Consider the following 19680-nt stretch of genomic DNA (forward strand, 5'->3'; position numbering starts at 1 on the left):
TGACTCCAGATTTGATCGGGATACTTTCTGATTCCCACCCATTGATTGAGACTGCGCTATTGATGTTTGTGTAGAGCAGTTTGATCCAATTGCAGATTCCCTCCCCAAACCCCATTTTGGAAAGCACGTCCATCATGTAGGTGTGCAATATCCTGTCAAAAGCCTTCTCCTGGTCCAGGCTGATGGGGCAGGTGTCCACCCTCCTGTCCCGTACATAGGCCATCGTAGCCCTGAGTAGTGCGAGACTATCGGAGATCTTCCTGCCAGGTACAGTGTAGGTCTAGTCAGGGTGAATCACCAACTCCAGAGCAGACTTGACTCGACTGGCGATGACTTTGGACAGAGTCTTGTAGTCTACATTAAGCAGTGAGATGGGCCGCCAATTTCTGATTTCCAGCCTCTCCCCCTTCCGCTTGTAGATGAGGGTGATGATGTCTTCACTCACCTCATACTCATCCTTCCTAACCCTCACCCACCCTCACCCTCACCCTCCTGCACCCACCGTACACTCACCGTCCCTAACCCTCACCTTCACTATCCTGCAACTACCTCATACTGCGCCCTACAATTATGAGGTTGCAGGAACTTAGTTTGTATTCCCTTCAGCTTAGATGGTTGTGGATGATCTAATTGTGTTTCAAATGAACAAATGAGTTGATAGTTTCTCTCGATCTACCCTTTTACCTCTGGTGGTGGTGGTGGTGGTGGTGGGGGGGCGGGGGGGGGAAGTCCAGAACAAGGGGGCAGAACCTTAAAATTTGAGCCAGGCCGTTCAGGGGTGCTGTCAGTAAGCACTTCTTCACACAAAAGGGAGTGGAAATCTGGACCTCTCTCCCCCACCTCCCCCTCCCCCACCCCCAGAAAGATTGTAGGTGCTGGGGGACAATTGGAGCTTTCAAGAATGAGATTGATAGATTTTTGTTGGGTCAGGGTATTAAGGAATTCGGTGCAAAGCTGGGTAAATGGAGTTGAGGTACAGATTAGCCATGATCTCATTGAATGGTGGAACAGGCTTGAGGAGCTGAATGATCTCCTGTTCCTATCTTCCTACCCTCCACGCCCCTGCACCTTCCCCACACCATGTGGAATCCCACCATTGCAATGTGCTTTAGCAGGAGCAACTAATGCCAGCTTCTCGAAAAGACAGATCACTGGCCTCATTACTGGGGCCCTCTGTTATACCAAAGAGAGGGCTGGGTAGGATCCATTGCCAGAAAAGTCATCGCCAGTATTGTGAAACCTGACTGCACCAAATGGCTTCACTAACAGAACTGTATGTGACAGTAACTAACACGTAGAATGTCTCAAATTTTACAATTCCCTTAAAGGTCTATGCATATTTAAATTGTCTGAGCCAGTCCCAATGGTTACTGCTGTCATGAGGACTCCTGTCTGGGTTTTTGAGGAACGTTAAGTGTCAGGACTGAACATTTGGGTTTTATTCAGAAAGTCATGTATCCCGTTCATGATCTCATCAGAATGACACAGGATCGGGATGCTCCACGAACCCTGTCTGAAAAGCCCCTGCCCCGAATCCCCAAACCCAAACCCTGAACCCCTTCATCTGATGTGCAATGGCGAGATCCCTGCCAAATTCAGCTCCCCCAACACCCCACCATCACACATCCCACATCAAGAGGGAGTTCCAACCTGGCTAGATGAGGACTTATCCCCAATATCTTGTCTCTGTCAATGAAGTATCTGCACTGTCCCGGGCCCAGAATTTATCATCTGAAACTTGTGAACAGCTCCTGTTCTGTGGGGGTTGCAAGGGGTAAGGGTGAGGGTGGTTGGTGATTGACCAGATCTGCACTAACAACAATACAACAACTTGCATTTATATTGCATCTGTAACATAGTGAAATGTCCCAAGTGTTTCACAGAAGCATTATCAAACACAATTTGGCACGGAGTCGCATAAGGAGGCCTTAGGACAGGTGAGCAAAAACCTGGTCAAAGAGGTAGATTTTATTAGTGTTTTAAAGGAGGAGAGAGAGAGGTGGAGAGGTTTAAGGAGGGAATTCCAAAGCTGAGGGCCCAGGCAGCTGAAGGCACAGCCGCCAATGAGGTAATTAAAATGGGCAAGAGGCCAGAATTGAAGGAGTGCAGAGATCTCAAAGGGTTGTAGAATTGGAGGAGGGAGGGGCGAGGCCATGGACACAAGGATGAGAATTTTAAAATCAAGGTATTGCTGGATCAGAAGACAATGTAGGTCAGTGAGCACAGGGGTGATGGGCGAATGGGACTTGCAGAATCCTTCCAGCACAGTTACTACAACAGTAATATATTAGAACAATGAGTGCTGAAAACTGTGAGGATTGAGCCAACATACATAAGACAGTCCATCAAGGTTAGGAACGTTCATCAAAACCCATTCCCCATTAAGGCTGCTGCAGAGTTAGACTTATTTTTGGGATCAGGGGGAAAGGAATAGAAATCCTAACCTGGGGTTCCTCAGATACAATTTATGCTGATGTACACTGTCCAGACAGAGGGCGACAGGAAGAGCAACTCAGTCCCTTGAGTCTCTTCCTTCCTGTACAGTTCACACAATCAGGGACTTCTAAACATGAATTATTGGGATGTGGGCATCACTGGCAAGACCAGTATTTATTGCCCATCCCCAGTTGCTGTAAAAACTTGCTGGTGGGCCTTCATCTTGAACCACTGCAGTCCGTGTGGTGAAGGTGCTCCCACAATGTTGCTAGGTAGGGAGGACCGGGATTTTAACACACCAGACAATGATGCGACGGTGATATCTTCCCAAGTCCACAAAAGAGGGCTGATGGGGCCTCGGTTTAATGCCTCATCCAAAAGACAGCAACTCTATCAGTGCAGCATTCCCTCAGTACTGACCCTCCGACAGTGCCACACTCCCTCAGTACTGACCCTCCGACAGTGCCACACTCCCTCACTATTGATCTTCCGTCAGTGCAGCACTCCCTCACTACTGACCCTCCAACAGTGCAGCACTCCCTCAGTACTGACCCTCCGACAGTGCAGCACTCCCTCGGTACTGACCCTCCGACAGTGCAGCACTCCCTCACTATTGATCTTCCGTCAGTGCAGCACTCCCTCAGTACTGACCCTCCGACAGTGCCACACTCGCTCAGTACTGACCCTCCAACAGTGCCACACTCACTCAGTACTGACCCTCTGACTGTGCAGCACTCCCTCGGTACTGACCCTCCGACAGTGCAGCACTCCCTCACTATTGATCTTCCGTCAGTGCAGCACTCCCTCACTACTGACCCTCCAACAGTGCAGCACTCCCTCAGTACTGACCCTCCGACAGTGCAGCACTCCCTCAGTACTGACCCTCCGACAGTGCTGCACTCCCTCAGTTATGCGCTGGGAGTGTCAGCCTGCATTTTTTGTGTAAGTGACTGGAATGGGACTTAAAACCCCGACGTTCTGACTCAGAAGCAAGAGTGCTACCCACTGAACCATGGCTGACACTGGGCTACGGCTGACACTGGGCTACGGCTGACACTGGGCTACGGCTGTCACTGGGCTACAGCTGTCACTGGGCTACGGCTGATACTGGGCTAGGGCTGACACTGGGCTATGGTTGACAGTGGGCTCAGCATGTGTACTGACATTAATGTTCAGAGGAAAGCAGCTGTTTTTCATAGTGCTGTGCTATAAACCTTTGCAGTGATTTGATACCAGGAACCTCTCAAGGTCCCAGGTACATTGGCTTCAATTTGACTAACTCTCCAGTGACAACAGGCTACAATTTAATTTATTGCAGAATACCCAAATATCTTAATTCACACTTGTTAAATAACTGGGCTCCGATCATTCTGATTGAGTGCGAGGGCTGATTGTGCAAATGTGTTGCTTGGCATACGATCAGGACCCACTACCCACCAACTCTTGGCACATACCCAGTGGGAGAAGTTTCCTGCCAGTGATGTAAATTCAGAATAATGTTCCTTTGCTTATTTCCCTCTAGTTGGCTGAATATTTTTGCATTTGAGCAGTGAGCATTCCTAATCCCATCACAATCCCATCCTGTGAGAAGCTACTTTAACAGACAGTACCCCAAGGACTGAATTAGCACAGAGTGGGAATGAGAAAATCACTGCAGCACTCCGGGATTGATGAGTCTGCTTGTGTTGTGGTCACACGCTGTCCACCCCAGTTCAGCTTCCCTCATTGGCTCCCTCGATTAAATAATGAGGATTGATGATTTAAAAGATATTCGACAGAAATACAGAAAAAAACATGATATTTTTTCTTTCTTAAAGGATCATCAATTGCACATTGTATTGTTTGACAAATTTGTTCATGTTTATGACCAAACACAGTGCACAAGATATGTAAACAGGAACACATCATCACATAACATCACAACTAACAGTGATTCCCCCTTCTAAATGCCAGCATTCCCGAATCCCAAGACATTTGACACGCAGATTTTTTCATAGTTGTACTGATGGTGAGAGTCCCTTTAAAATCATTTAGTTCCCAACACGACCCCAGAGATGCTTTTGTCCCAATCTCCTTATCCTCACATCTCCCTTTTTCAAAAGGCTGGTATCACAATAACCCAACCAGCTTCAGCTTGGAGCACAAGAGAATTCTCATCATGTCACAAGAGGGGAGCTTCATTCAGATAGAAAAATCAATTTAACTTAAAAAGAGCTCTTCAAACAAACAAATAATATGTATAACTGCTTAGATTTTACTCATAAATCAGACTTAACAGCACCAAGAGTTGATTGTCAGAGAGTGCAGAGCTCCCTCAGTACTGCCCCTCCGACAGTGCGGCACTCATTCAATACTGACCATCTGACAGTGTAGCACTCCCTCAGTACTGACCTTCCAACTGTGTGGTTTTCCCTCAGTACTGACCCTCCGACAATGCAGCGCTCCCTCAATGCTGCCCCTCTGACAGTGCAACACTGTCACTACGGACCCTCCAGTGGTGCAGTGCTCCATCAGTACGGCCCTCTGGCAGTGCAGTGCTCCCTCATTACGGACCCTCCAATGGTGCAGCACTCCCTCTGTACTGACCCTCTGACAGTACGGCACTCCCTCAGTACTGCACTGGGAGTGCCATCCTAGATTATGAGCTCAAGTCTCTGGAATGCGACTTGAACCCACAGAGATGAGAGTGCTGCCACTGAGACAAGGCTAAGACTCTATTTGCTTCGACAGGGGAGTTAATTAGAGAAGATGGATGTGAATCTGATCACTCCAAATGAAATTTGTGATGCCTTTGAATGGAAGATGGCTGTCATTGAATGCAGGGCTGTTTCACATAACCTCTGCCCTCTTGTCATCATCCACAGATATATCACAGTCGCCATTGCCATGATAACACAGTGCTAATGTGGAATCATTAACCTAGACTATCTGTGCTCCATTTTAAACTCATCCCCATGCTGCCAACCTGAAGAAGTTATTAAGGAACTATCGAGAGGCTGTCTATCAGGGTGTGTGTTATAAACACACTCAGAATTTATCTTACAATAATATAAGTTGAATACAAGTGAACTGAAATTGATCTGTGTGTAACAGACCTGCGGAGGGTTAAGTAATCACAAATATCTCTGACATTACCAAAATATTAATCTGTAAGTTTAATGGCAAATACACTATCATGTGTGGAATTCAGGGAGTAAATTCTGGTGGTTATGTTACTGGACTTGTTAACCCACAGAGTGAGAATTCAAATCCCAGCACGGCACACGTTTGAGAATTTGAATTTAGTTTAAAAAATAAATTTGCAAATAAAAAGATGGCTAGATTTTCCAAAAACGGAACTGTTTCACCAAGGTACTCTAGAGAAAGAAACCTGCCGTCCTTACCTGGTGTGGCCTATGTGACTCCAGCCCCTCACCCACATAATTCCTGCCAAGTGCCTGAGCAAGGGATCAGGCTGGAGGCCAGGAGCGATTTCCCCATGAATGGATCCCGAGCTCACTATTGGGGTGGATGTACTGTGTCCTCTGTAAATGGTCTGGCGCTTTAGTAACAGGACTTGGAGGAACTTACCCCCTGTTTTGTGTTTGAGTGAGCCTCATGCAGCTGTGTTTGTGATTGTGTCCCATCTGTGAATGCCTGTCAGTGCACACAGCTCTCCAACCACTTCTTCAGCAGGTGGGCTGATCTGGCAGCAGGCCAGGGGCGCACAAAGCAGAAAGCTAGATCTTAATGGCAGGAATATGTATGTGACACCAACCCCCAGCCTTCGCCCATATGCTGTCGAACACAGGCTTCGGTCTCGAAAAGGCTGGATTTGACTCGAGTCTGTGTGTCTGTCCGAGGAGAGCACCCAGGCAGTGAGTATCTGCAGCACACTATCTTCACCACAGACACAACCCGTCATTAATGGCAGTACAATGAGCTGATCTGGAAAGACATACCAATTAGGCTGCATTGAGCATTTTATTCCACGTCTCTATGGAAACTCAGCTTTCCTGCCTGGCGTGAACAATTGCGATGTTTCAGACACCCATATGTCCCCTGGCTAATGTATCTCACAGTAAACTACATTGCAAAACTCTGTCATTTACAACTTGCTAACTACAGAAACTCAATCAGGTACCAACAGCCAACTAAATGTTTTATAAAACCTGCTGCGCGGGAAGTTTTCACTTTAAACTCCTGACTGCTGAAGGTTTGGCGGCTTCTTCACTGAACTCCTTCCCAATTGGAACTAACCTCAGGTACAGCGAAGTGTGTGCTTAAAGAGGGGAATGCTTTCCAACAGACTTTCACAGCTGAGTCCTGAAACCTGAATTATTCGATAATTTGAACTAAATGTCAATAACTCAGCAAAGTGTTAAAAATCAACCTCAGAAACAGTCTGCATCAGATTTACCTAATTTTACCGGATTTCACACACTACCTGTTCTGTACTCATTGTTTAATCCAGGTCTTACAAGACAGGGATTGTTAGATAGATAAAAGCAGTTTTCCAATGTATCCTTCCAAATAGGTTCAAGAAATTCGGCCATGCAATTAATTAAACCCCCTTTAATTCTCCAATCATACTGACAATACATAGGATTGTTCGGAGTTTGCACCAACCATCGAAAAATCAGAGTGTTGACATGTTTGTCTTTATAAGCACTGATGATTTATTTGCAACACAAGTCTTGAATTGTTGGAAACAATGCAGGGTTCTTGCGCCAGCAGAAGCTCTTACTTTCCCTCCAAGGTTTGCGATGATATTCATTAATGACTTGGACTTGGGATACAAGTTCAAAATTTGCACGTGACACCATACTTGGCAGTATAGTAAAAACTGAGGAAGATGGCAATAGATTTCAAGAGGACATAGACAGGCTGGCGGAATGGGTGGACATGTGGCAGATGAAATTCAATGCAGAAGAGTGTGAGGTGATACACTTTGGTGGGCAGAATGAGGAGAGACAATATGAAAGAAATTGTACAATGTTAAAGGTGGTGCAGGAGCAGAGAGACCTGAGGGTGTCTGTACACAAATCTTTGAAGATGGCAGGACAGGTTAGCAAAGCAGTTAATAACGCACATGGGGTCCCGGGCTTTATAAACAGAGGCATAAAGTACAAAAGCCAGGAAGTTATGCTAAATCCATATAAAACACCAGTTCAGCTCCAGCTGGAGTTTTATGTCAAATTCTGGGCACCGCACTTTAGGAACAATGTGAAGGCTTTGGAGAGCGTGCGGAGTTTTACTAGACTGGTAAAACAAAAGCAAAATACTGCAGATGCTGGAACTCTCAAATAAAAACAGAAAATGCTGGAAATACTCAGCAGGTCAGGCAGCATCTGTGGAGAGAGAAACAGAGTTTAATATTTCAGGTAGATGACCTTTCATCAGATTCTGTTCTGATGAAGGGTCACTGACCTGAAACATTAACTCTGTGTTTCGCTCCACAGATGCTGCCAGACCTGCTGAGTATTTGCGGCATTTTCTGTTTTTATTTTCATTGAATGGTACAAGGGATGAAGGATTACAGTTATGTGGAGAGACTGGAGAAGTTGAGGTTGTTCTCCTTAGACCAGAGAAGGCTAAGAGGAGATTTGATAGAGATGTTTAAAATCATGAAGGATTTAGATAGAGTAAAAAAAGAGAAACTCTTTCCAATGGATGAAGGGTCGATAACCAGTAGGCACATATTTGTAATTAGCAAAAAAACCAGAGGCGAAATGAGGAAAAACTTTTCTACAAAACAAGTGGTTAGGATATGGAATGCACTAGAGCAGTGGATATACATTCAATATTAGCCTTCAAAAGGGAATTGGATAAATACTTGAACAAAAAATTGCAATGCCATGGGGAAAGAATGGGGGGAGTGGGATTAACTGGATTGCTCTTCAAAAGAACTGGTACAGACTCAATGGGCTCAATGGCCACCTGTGCTGTACCATTCTACGATTCTATGAATACACTACATTACTCCCTCCGCTTACATACACCCAAAGCTGAAAGACTCACTGTGCCAGAGGTGGCTTTAAAAACAAACTTGCCACAATATGGTTGAGGGAGCCTTGATTTCCCCAGCACAACCCCTGATTCACTGTGCTCTCACCGCAACTGCCAACACCTTGCTCCCTTTATCCTTACTCTCCATCTCTTCCCAAAAAATTACCAAACCAAGTCACAAGGTTCCCTCTAATTCTGCTGTTTCAATTTTTGACAATGGTGACTTGATTTTTAAAAATTCATTCATGGGATGTGGGCGTCGCTGGCTACATCAGCGTTTATTACCCATCACTAATTGCCCTCGAGAAGGTGGTGGTGAGCTGCCTTCTTGAACCGCTGCAGTCCGTGTGGGGTAGGTATACCCACAGTGCTGTTAGGAAGGGAGTTCCAGGATTTTGACCCAGTGACAGTGAAGGAACGGCGATATAGTTCCAAGTCAGGATCGTGTGTGACTTGGAGGGGAACTTGCAGGTGGTGGTGTTCCCATGCATTTGCTTCCTTTGTCCTTCCAGTTGGTAGAGGTCGCAGGTTTGGAAGGTGCATTCTAAGGAGCCTTGGTTCATTGCTGCAGTGCATCTTGTAGATGGTACACACTGCTGCCACTAGTCAGTGGTGGAGGGAGTGAATGTTTGTGGATGGGGTGCCAATCAAGCGGGTTGCTTTGTCCTGGATGGTGTCAAGCTTCTTGAGTGTTGTTGGAGCTGCACCCAACAAGGCAAGTGGAGAGTATTCCATCACACTCCTGACTTGTGCCTTGTAGATGGTGGACAAGCTTTGGGGAGTCAGGAGGTGGGTTACTCACTGCAGGATTCCTAGCCTCTGACCTGCTCTTGTAGCCATGGTATTTATATGGCAACTCTAGTTCAGTTTCTGGTCAATGGTAACTCCTAGGATGTTGATAGTGGGGGATTCAGCGATCATAATGTCATTGAATGTCAAGGGGAGATGGTTAGATTCTCTCTTGTTGGAGATGGTCATTGCCTGGCACTTGTGTGGCGCGAATGTTATTTGCCCCTTATCAGCCTAAGCCTGGATATTGTCCAGGTGTTGCTGCATTTCTACACGGACTGCTTCAGTATCTTAGGAGTCGCGAATGGTGCTGAACATTGTGCAATCATCAGCGAACATCCCCACTTCTGACCTAATGATTGAAGGAAGGTCATTGATGAAGCAGCTGAAGATAGTTGGGCCTAGAACACTACCCTGAGGAACTCCTACAGTGATGTCCTGGAGCTCAGATGATTGGCCTCCAACAATCACAACCATCTTCCTTTGCGCTAGGTATGACTCCAACCAGCGGAGAGTTTTCCCCCGATTCCCATTGACCTCAGTTTTGCCAGGGCTCCTTGATGCCATACTCGGTCAAATGCTGCCTTGATGTCAAGGGCAGTCACTCTCACCTCACCTCTTCAGTTCAGCTCTTTTGTCCATGTTTGAATCAAGGCTGTAATGAGGTCAGGAGCTAGGTGGCCCTGGCGGAACCCAAACTGAGCATCACTGAGCAGGTTATTGCTAAGCAAGTGCTGATTTATGGCACTGTTGATGACACCTTCCATCACTTTACTGATGATTGAGAGTAGGCTGATGGGGCGGTAATTGGCCAGGTTGGACTTATCCTGCTTTTTGTGTACTGGACATACCTGGGCAATTTTCCACGTTGCCGGGTAGATGCCAGTGTTGTAGCTGTACTGGAACAGCTTGGCTAGGGGTGTGACAAGTTGTGGAGCACAGGTCGTCAGTACTATTGCCAGAATATTGTCAGGGCCCATAAACATTGCGGTATCCAGTGCCTTCAGTCGTTTCTTGATATTACGCGGAGTGAATCGAATTGGCTGAAGTCTGGCATCTATGATGCTGGGGACTTCAGGAGGAGGCCGAAATCGATCATCAACTAGGCACTTCTGGCTGAAAATTGTTGCAAATGCTTCAGCCTTATCTTTCGCACTGTTGTGCTGGGCTCCCCCATCATTGAGGATGGGGCTATTTGTGGAGCCACCTCCTCCAGTTAGTTGTTTAATTGTCCACCACCATTCATGGCTGGATGTGGCAGGACTGCAGAGCTTAGATCTGATCCGTTGGTTATGGGATCGCTTAGCTCTGTCTATCACATGCTGCTTATGCAGTTTGGCATGCAAGTAGTCCTGGGTTGTAGCTTCACCAGGTTGACACCTCATTATGAGGTATGCCTGGTGCTGCTCCTGGCATGCCCTCCTGCACTCTTCATTGAACCAGGGTTGGTCCCCCGGCTTGATGGTAATGGTAGAGTGGGGCATACGCCAGGCCATGAGGTTACAGATTGTGGCTGAATACAATTCTGCTGCTGCTGATGGCCCACAGCGCCTCATGAATGCCCAGTTTTGCATTGCTATATCTGTTTGAAATCTATCCCATTTAGCACGGTGGTAGTGCCACACAACACGATGGAGGGTATCCTCAATGTGAAAATGGTACTTTGTCTCCACAAGAACTGTGCGGTGGTCACTCCTACCAATACTGTCATGGACAGATGCATCTGCGGCAGGCAGATTGGTGAGGACGAGGTCAAGTATGTTTTTCCCTCTTGTTGGTTCCCTCACCACCTACCGCATACCTAGTCTAGCAGCTATGTCCTTTATGACTTGGCCAGCTCAGTCAGTAGTGGTGTTACCAAGTCACTCTTGGTGATGGACATTGAAGTCCCCCACCCAGAGTACATTCTGCGCCCTGGACACCCTCAGTGCTTCCTCCATGGAGGAGTACTGATTCATCAGCTGAGGGAGGGCAGTAAATGGTAATCAGCAGGAGGTTTCCTTGCCCATGTTTGACCTGATGCCATGAGACTTCATGGGGTCCTGAATCGATGTTGAGAATTCCCAGGGCAACTCCCTCCCTACTGTAGACCACCGTGCTGCCACCTCTGCTGGGTCTGTCCTGCCGGTGGGACAGGACATACCTGGGGATGGTGATGGCAGTATCTGGGACATTGTCTGTCAGGTGTGATTCCGTGAGTATGACTATGTCAGGCTGTTGCTTGACTAGTCTGTGGGACAGCTCTCCCAGCTTTGGCACAAGCTCCCAGATGTTAGTAAGGAGGACTTTGCAGGGTCGACAGGGCTGGGTTTGCCTTGTTGTTTCCAGTGCCTAGGTCGATGCCAGGTGGTCCGTCCAGTTTCATTCTGTTTTATTGACTGCGTAGTGGTTAGATCCAACTGAGTGACTTGCTCAGCCATTTTAGAGGGCATTTAAGAGTGAACCACATTGCTGTGGGTCTGGAGTCACATGTAGGCCAGACCAGGTAAGGCATTCCCCTCCCACCCCCATCACCTTCCCCCTGCCTCACCCCTCCCCCTCTCCCTCCCTATCGCCTTACCTCTTCCACAACTCTTGCTTCTCCCCCTTCTCTTCCTCATCCTCACCCTCACCTTTGTCCACCCCCTCTCCTTTAACCTCTCCCTCTCCTTCACAATCAACCCCACCCTAACCCTCGCTCTCTTCCTTGAGGATGGGTTTTATTACTACAATAGGAACACCTGTGCCAGATTTCCCAAGAAGCTACCGTAAAAATGTAGAATTTATCGCACAGGAGGCCATTCAGCCCAGTGTGACTGTGACAGTACTAGCCCTTCCATTGGAGTTATCCATTATAATCCCCCTTCCCTACCCTCTCCCTATATTCAAGGGACAGAAGTACCTAGCTTAAATTCAACAGATTTCTATTGAAAACCCAAAAATCTCTTTTTTTACATTTCCCTTCCTAATTTTCACCATTAAAAAGTACAACTCAGGTCGATGTCGGGTTTGTCCCTGCAGCTCACGATGCCAAACACACTCGGCAAGAATTGACAATGCCACTTGTTGGGTGCTGAAAGGAATGAGTTGCGTCTAAGCCTCCCACACGGGCCATTGTTCACTCACAGAACCTTCTTCGCAATCAGCTGTTGACTCACATTGCGCTGTGTGGTGCCTTTGGAACCAGACACAATTGTAATGGGATTCCATTGAATTTGCAGTGCAATGATTAGGTTTTATTCAGTGTTAATGCTAAAAGCAAACACTGTAAATCATCCCCAGATTCACAGTGATATCAGCCTATGGATTAATCTTGGATTGACTGAACTGCACAATAGCCAGACTTGCAGGATCAATATCTTCTTTCCCATCAATGCTCCTCTTCTGACTTCACCTGAGGTTTAGGTCCATGGGAGCTGAACTCCCTCCGCCATCTCACCCAAGTGGCCATTATTCACCTGTGATCTTTGCTGCTGAGCATTCGCTGGCTATTTGACTGCTGGAGGTATCACATCCATACCTACCCCAGTCCTCACCAAGCACCTACGTACATTATCTTCTCCCACAGTCAGTGAACAGCAAGATTCCTAAGCCAGGGCCACCCCAGCTGTGATTAGCTTAGGGACCGGGTCTGGGACTGGATCAGACTGCCTAGATATTTTGATAATTGTCTTGATTGAAGTGTTACACTCCAAGGTGCACATCCCTCTAATAACTTGCAGATAGTATATTATAGCACTCAGATCCCAAGATACTCGCATTAAGCACAAAACACAGTGTAATTACACAGGCTAGCTGGCAAGAAATATAATCATCAAAGCACCTCAGCTCAATTATTAAAAGTCCCAGTGTACAGCATGAGTCGATACCTCAGAACTGACCTCTTCATCACTTCAATCTATTAATTGCTGTGGGGGACTTTTTTATTCATTCATGGCGTCACTGGCCAGGCCAGCATTTATTGCTCATCCCTAATTGCCCTTGAGAAGGTGGTGGTGAGCTGCCTTCTTGAACCGCTGCAGTCCATGTGGGGTAGGTACACCCACAGTGCTGTCAGGAAGGGAGTTCCAGGATTTTGACCCAGCAACATTGAAGGAACGGCGATATAGTTCCAAGTCAGGATGGTTTGTGACTTGGAGGGGAACTTGCAGGTGGTGGTGTTCCCATGTGCCTGCTGACCTTGTCCTTCTAGACAGTAAAAGTCATGGGTTTGGAAGCTGTTGTCCAAGATTAGAATTGGACTTTTCTCTGTGTCTCCCTGCTACGGATTCTCACTAAAACACAATAATAGAAAGAGTATTTGCTCAGGGAACTGCCAAATATGTGTATGGTATAATGCTTACACCTGACCAAACAGTGAGAGGTAGAATATATTTAGAGGTTAAAGGGTAGCAGGGATTGAATTAGTGAATGCTGAAGGCAGTTGCAGCGATGCAGTATAAGAAAAAATGAACAAGCAGTGAGAGACTGACCTCTCCCAATTTCCCAATATGTGTGACTCATAGATACAGCAGCTCAGAAAGTCAACTGTGAGTAGATGTTGGAAATCAGAAATAAAAACAGAAAGTGCTGGAAGTACTCAGCAGCTCTGGCAGCATCTGCGGTGAGAGAAACAGAGTTAACGTTTCAGGTCTGTGACCTTTCACCAGAACTGGCAAAGGTTAGAAATGTAATAGGTTTTAAACAAATGAAGCGGGGGTAGGGGGGAGGGGAAGAGAACAAAAGGGAAGGTGTGTGATAGGGCAGAGGGCAGGAGAGATTAACTAACAAGGAGGTCATGGGGCAAAGGGAGTGTGCTAATAATGTGCTGAAAGATAAAAGCATTAGTGCAGAGAGGGTGTTAATGACACAATAATGAACAGCCCTAGCCAAAAGCACAAACATGAAAAAACAAGTTTAAGGCAGGCACATGGTAAAAAAAATGATCAAACAAAACAAAATAAAGTAATAATAAAAAAAGGCCAGTCATGCTCTGAAATTATTGAACTCAATATTCAGTCCAGTAGGCTGTAGTGTGCCTAATCGGAAAATGAGATGATGTTCCTTGAGCTTGCATTGATGTTCACTGGAACACTGCAGCAGGCCAAGGACAGAAATGTGGGAGCAGTGGGGGTTGGTGTTGAAATGGCAAGCGACCGGAAGCTCGGGGTCATGCTTGCGGACTGAGCGGAGGTGTTCCGCAAAGCAGTCACCCAGTCTGCGTTTGGTTTCCCCAATGTAGAGCCGACTGCATTGTGAGCAGCGAATACAGTATACTAAATAGAAAGAAGTACAAGTAAATCGCTGCTTCACCTCTGTGGTTGACAGGGCCCTCAACTGTGAACGACCTGTTTCCCTCACCTCTACCCTCACCCCTTCCCCTCCCTCCCAGTACCGTGACAGGGTTCCCCTTGTTCTCACTTTCCACCCCACCAGCCTCCACATCCAAAGGATCATCTTCTGTCATTTCCGCCACCTCCAGTGTGATACCACCACCAAAAACATCTTCCCCTTCCCTGTCAGCATTCCGAAAAGATTGTTCTCTCTGCAACACCCTGTTCACTCCTCCATCACCCCCGACACCTCATCCCCTTTCCACGGCACCTCCCCATGCAACCGCAGGAGGTGTAATACCTGCCCTCTCTCCTCACCATCCAGGGCCCCAAACACTTTTTTCAGGTGAAGCAACGATTTACTTGTACTTCTTTCAATTTAGTATATGTATACACTGCTCACAATGTGGTCTCCTCTACATTGGGGAGACCAAATGCAGATTGTGGGACTGCTTTATGGAACACCTCCACTCAGTCCAAAAGCATGATCCCGTTGCTTTCCATTTCAACACAACCCCTCCCCCCACCCCACACTCATGCCCACATTTCTGTCTTTGGCCTGCTGCACTGTTCCAGTGAACATAAACACAAACTCGAGGAACAACACCTCATTTTCCAATTAGGCACTTCCAGACTGAACATTGAGTTCAATAATTTCAGAGCATGACTGGCCCTTTATTATTATTATTATTATATATTTTTTTACCATGTGCCTGCCTTAAACCGGGTTTTTCATATTTGTGCTTTTGGCTAGGGCTGTTCATTATTCTGTCATTAACACTCTCTCTGCGCTAATGCTTTGTCTTTCACCACATCATTAGCACACTCTCTTTGCCTTTGCCCCATGACCTTTTTGTCAGTTAATCTCTCCCGCCCCCTGTCCTAACACACACCTTCCCTTTTGTTCTCTCCCCACCACCCCGCCCCCCCAACCCCACTGCTTTAATTGCTTAAAACCTATTACATTTCTAACCTTTGCCAGTTCTGATGAAAGGTCACTGACCTGAAACATTAACTCTGCTTCTCTCTCCATAGATGCTGCCTGACCTGCTGAGTATTTCCAGCACTTTCTGTTTCTAAGTCGACTGCAAGGTTCTCTATTCTCAATTTCAGTGATGTGCAGTTTCTGTGCCAAGAATGGAATTATGATGCACTGTAAACATTGGCAGATAAATCCTAAACCAGAAAACCAAGATCTGTTTGTAGCGACAAGTGGATGCATAGGGGAATTAACGGGCACAGGAACCTCAACACTGACTCCACTGGAGTTTGTGGGCACAGTCACAGGAAGCAGCTGTTGAGCAACAGATTAGTGTCTTGGAGAATTCGTGAAGATATCAGCATTTCTTTCCTTCCAAAATTGTGGTCCCACTCCGGTGCTAATTTTAACTTAATCTCCCCAGTGGGAAACGGCCAGGATGGGATTAGCTGCCCTGTATTGGAGCCGAAAGATGAAGCAGTGGGAATGGGGACACATCAAACGGACGGTTGATCCAAAGCCATCCATTTCCCATTGGGTGCATTGGTTAAAATTAGCCCAAGAATTTTCTATCCAAATGTTTCTGTAATGAAAATGAAAACAAAACAAATTTTCCCTTAAGGTAAGGACGGAGAGTTCTTGCAGATTGCCAACGCTTCCCTGAAAGACACTGGCACCAGTTACCACTTTGTAAATTGAACCCCAGATGCCATCAACACTTACCACCTTGTGACTGAGGTTACCTGACTGGACCTCTCTGCTGGAAGCAGACTTGTAATTTATGAAGCAGCCGACGGGGTGAATTTTGTCAATCTGTTCCCCTGTTCTGCTGCTGTAACTTTGTCCAATGTTCAGAGATAACCCCCTTAACCAAAGTAGGAGAACTCCCGAGGGAATTTACCCCCAGCTCTAGGTCAATCACAGTATCTAGGCTTGATTGAACTGGCCAAAAACTAAACCAGCCAATGAAAAGCCTTTGACATAAAATTTGCTGCGAGCACCAGATTGGGTGATGAGAAGACAGAGGGAAAAGATAATCAAATGAGATGCTGGAGCGGAGACATCTCCTTGAGTCTGTGCCGAATGCCTTACTGAGTCTGTGCCGAATGCCACTGTGTAAGGCTCTCCCACCGTGGTATACCGAGGGGCTGGAACCCGTGTAAAGCCCCTCGGGCTGTATGCACCAGAGAAAGTTTGACATGGAATGTAAATGTACATTGTAAATATAATCTGTAATGGCAAGCATGTTGAGGCACCTCATGCACTGTATTGAAAGAAACTCATGTGTATTGCACTTTGTGTAATGTCAAATTTGAACTGTTATGTAATGTACTTTTACAAATTTTATGAATAAAGTATATTTTTGGGGGGAAAAATTGAGTACAGTGATTACATCTCCCCCCTTTCACATCTCGCCCCATTCACCTATTCATACTCACATTTAAATTTCCATTGATTTTAATCGATACTTTTACACAATTGCACAATATCATGATATACCACAAAGTCTCTCCCACTCCTCTATTTCTGTCAGAAACACTTTTTACTTAGGAAAACCCTATAGCTAGGGTTTAATAGGGCTCTTATTAAACAAGGAAAACTTTGGAAGAAATCATTATTAATGGTGTATACATCTGTAGTGCCAATTAAATGTTGCTATTTAGAATATTTTTTAATCTTTCATTTGTTGTCCTGGAAACTGTAGCCATGTTAATCACCACTGGCACTTTTATCTGGATACCGAAAAAGAAATTAATCGCACATGTTATGGCTGTACAAATGTTGAAATATTTTGTTTCCATAGTGATGTTCATGGAATTAATAACAAAAGCTACAGACCTGACAAAGTAGGCATGTAAATACCTCCCAACAACAGAAACAAATAGCTGATGGTCACAGCTATCAGTAGGGTCAGGTTAGAAATCATAGAATAATACAGCACAGAAAAAGGCCATTTGACCCATCATACATGTGCTGGCTCTTTGAAAGAGCTATCCAATTAATCCCACTCCCCTGCTCTTTCCCCATAATTTTTCCTTTTCAAGTATTTATCCAATTCCCTTTCAAAAGTTCCGATAGAATTTACTTCCAAATCCCTTTCAGGCAGTGCATTCCAGATCACAACAACTCACTGTGTAAATATGTTTTTCCTCATGTTGCCGTTGCTTCTTTTGCCATTCACCTTAAATCAGTGTCCTCTGCTTCTGGATCCTTCCACCAATGGAAACAGTTTCTCTCTATCTACTCTGTCCAGACCCTTCATGATTTTAACCACCTCTATCAAATCTCCTCTCAATCTTCTGTTCTCTAAGTTCCTCATCTCTGGAATCTTTTTTGTGAATCTTTACCGCACCCTCTCTAAAGCCTTCACATCCTTCCTAAAGTGTGGTGCCCAGAATTGGACACAATAGTGCAGCTGAGGCCAACCACTGTTTTATACAGGTTCATCATAACTTCCTTGCTTTTGTACTGTATGCCCCTTTTTATAATTCTCAGGATACTGTATGCTTTATTAACCGCTCTCTCAACCTGCCTTGCCAATTTCAATGATTTGTGCACTTATACACCCATGTCCCTCTGCTGCTGTGGAACCCACTTTAAAATTGTACCCTTTAATTTATTTTGCCTCTCCTCGTTCCTCCTACCAAAATGTATCACTTCACATTTCTCTGCATTATATTTCATCTGCTACTTGTCCGCCCATTCCACGAGCCTGTCTATGTCCTCTCGAAGTTTATCACTATCCTCCTCACAGTTCACAATACTTACAAGTTTTGTGCGATCTGCAAATTTTGAAACTGTGCCCATTACACCCAAGTCTAGGTCATTAATATATATCAAGAAAAGCAGTAGTCCTAGTACTGACCCCTGGGGTCAGTATAATCAGTGTCAGGTGTGGTTTCCTCGACCCGTTTGCGTCAGTGAAGGGGGTCACAGTTCAATTTTTTTGCATGAACCAGCTTCAGAGTTTGGCCTGAATGTAGTTTGTAAAGTGAATTATAGGATCAATAGAGAATATTTCTAATTGTCATTTTAGTGGATGTGTTTAGAGTATAATGAAAATCAATGGAACTATAGCACATATTTAATCTGATTGGTGCAATGTCTTTAAACAAGAGATGATTCAGTGTATCCCATAATATGTTAGCTCGAGAATTCCCAAAAGAACTAACTAACTCACAACTCAACTCCAAATTTCTGCCACTGGAAAATTTTAACAGAAGCAGAGCAGTGTGCTTTCAAAGGAAATTCTGAGAAAAGACAAAAATTAAAATAAAGTTTTCATTTGAACATAATGCACTTCCAAATATTAATTAATACGTTGAGTTTCAGGGTTCTTGAGATATTTGTTCCCCTTGTTTAGTTAACTATAGAATCATTATTTACACAATATCTTTCTTCAAAAGAAGCATTTTCAAAGCGATTGAAAAGGAGATAAAGTCAGTAATGTCATTGCATTAGTTTGGGTGAATTGACAGCTATCTAAGCTGCATTGTTGTTGGAAAGACAACTGTTCCCCTGAGAGAACATTGAAAAGACCCTGGGCTGACCACAGCTCATGCACAAGTGGATTGGAAAGATTCCTTGTGACATTAACATAACAAAAGAAATTCCTTTAAATTTCAGGAGAGATAAACTTGTTTCATTATTGTGAGAATAAAATCAATCAGCCCCAGTTATCTTTAGAGATGTGCGGATGTGGGACTATAGTTGGTTACCCACAGACCTCAAAATAAGCTCATTGCTGTCCCTACCTGGAAAACTAGTAACAATTTGCATTTATATATCCCTTTACTACTGATGTAAAAAAAAATCTCAAGCCACTTCACAGGAGCGTTATCAGATAAAATATGACACTGAGCCACGTAAGGAGATTTCAGGACAGACGACCAAAAAGCTTGGTTAAAGAGATAAGTTTTAAGGACCATCTTAAAGGAAGAAAGAGAGGTGGAGAGGTTCAAGGAGGGAATTCTAGAGATTCAAGCCCAGGCAGCTGAATGCACGGCCACCAATGGTGAGATGATGAAAATTGGGGTTGCACAAGAGGCCAGAATTGGAGGAGCGCAGAGATCTCGGAGGGTTGTGGAGCTGGAGGAGATTACAGAGATAGGGAGGAGTGAGGCCATGTGTCTTCCCCTGCTCCAACCCCCCTCCACTCACCACCAGCCACAAATACTTCCTATTTCCCAGGCTGAA

Source organism: Heterodontus francisci, chromosome 6, assembly GCF_036365525.1.
Source record: "Heterodontus francisci isolate sHetFra1 chromosome 6, sHetFra1.hap1, whole genome shotgun sequence".
In the NCBI taxonomy this organism is placed as follows: domain Eukaryota; kingdom Metazoa; phylum Chordata; class Chondrichthyes; order Heterodontiformes; family Heterodontidae; genus Heterodontus; species Heterodontus francisci.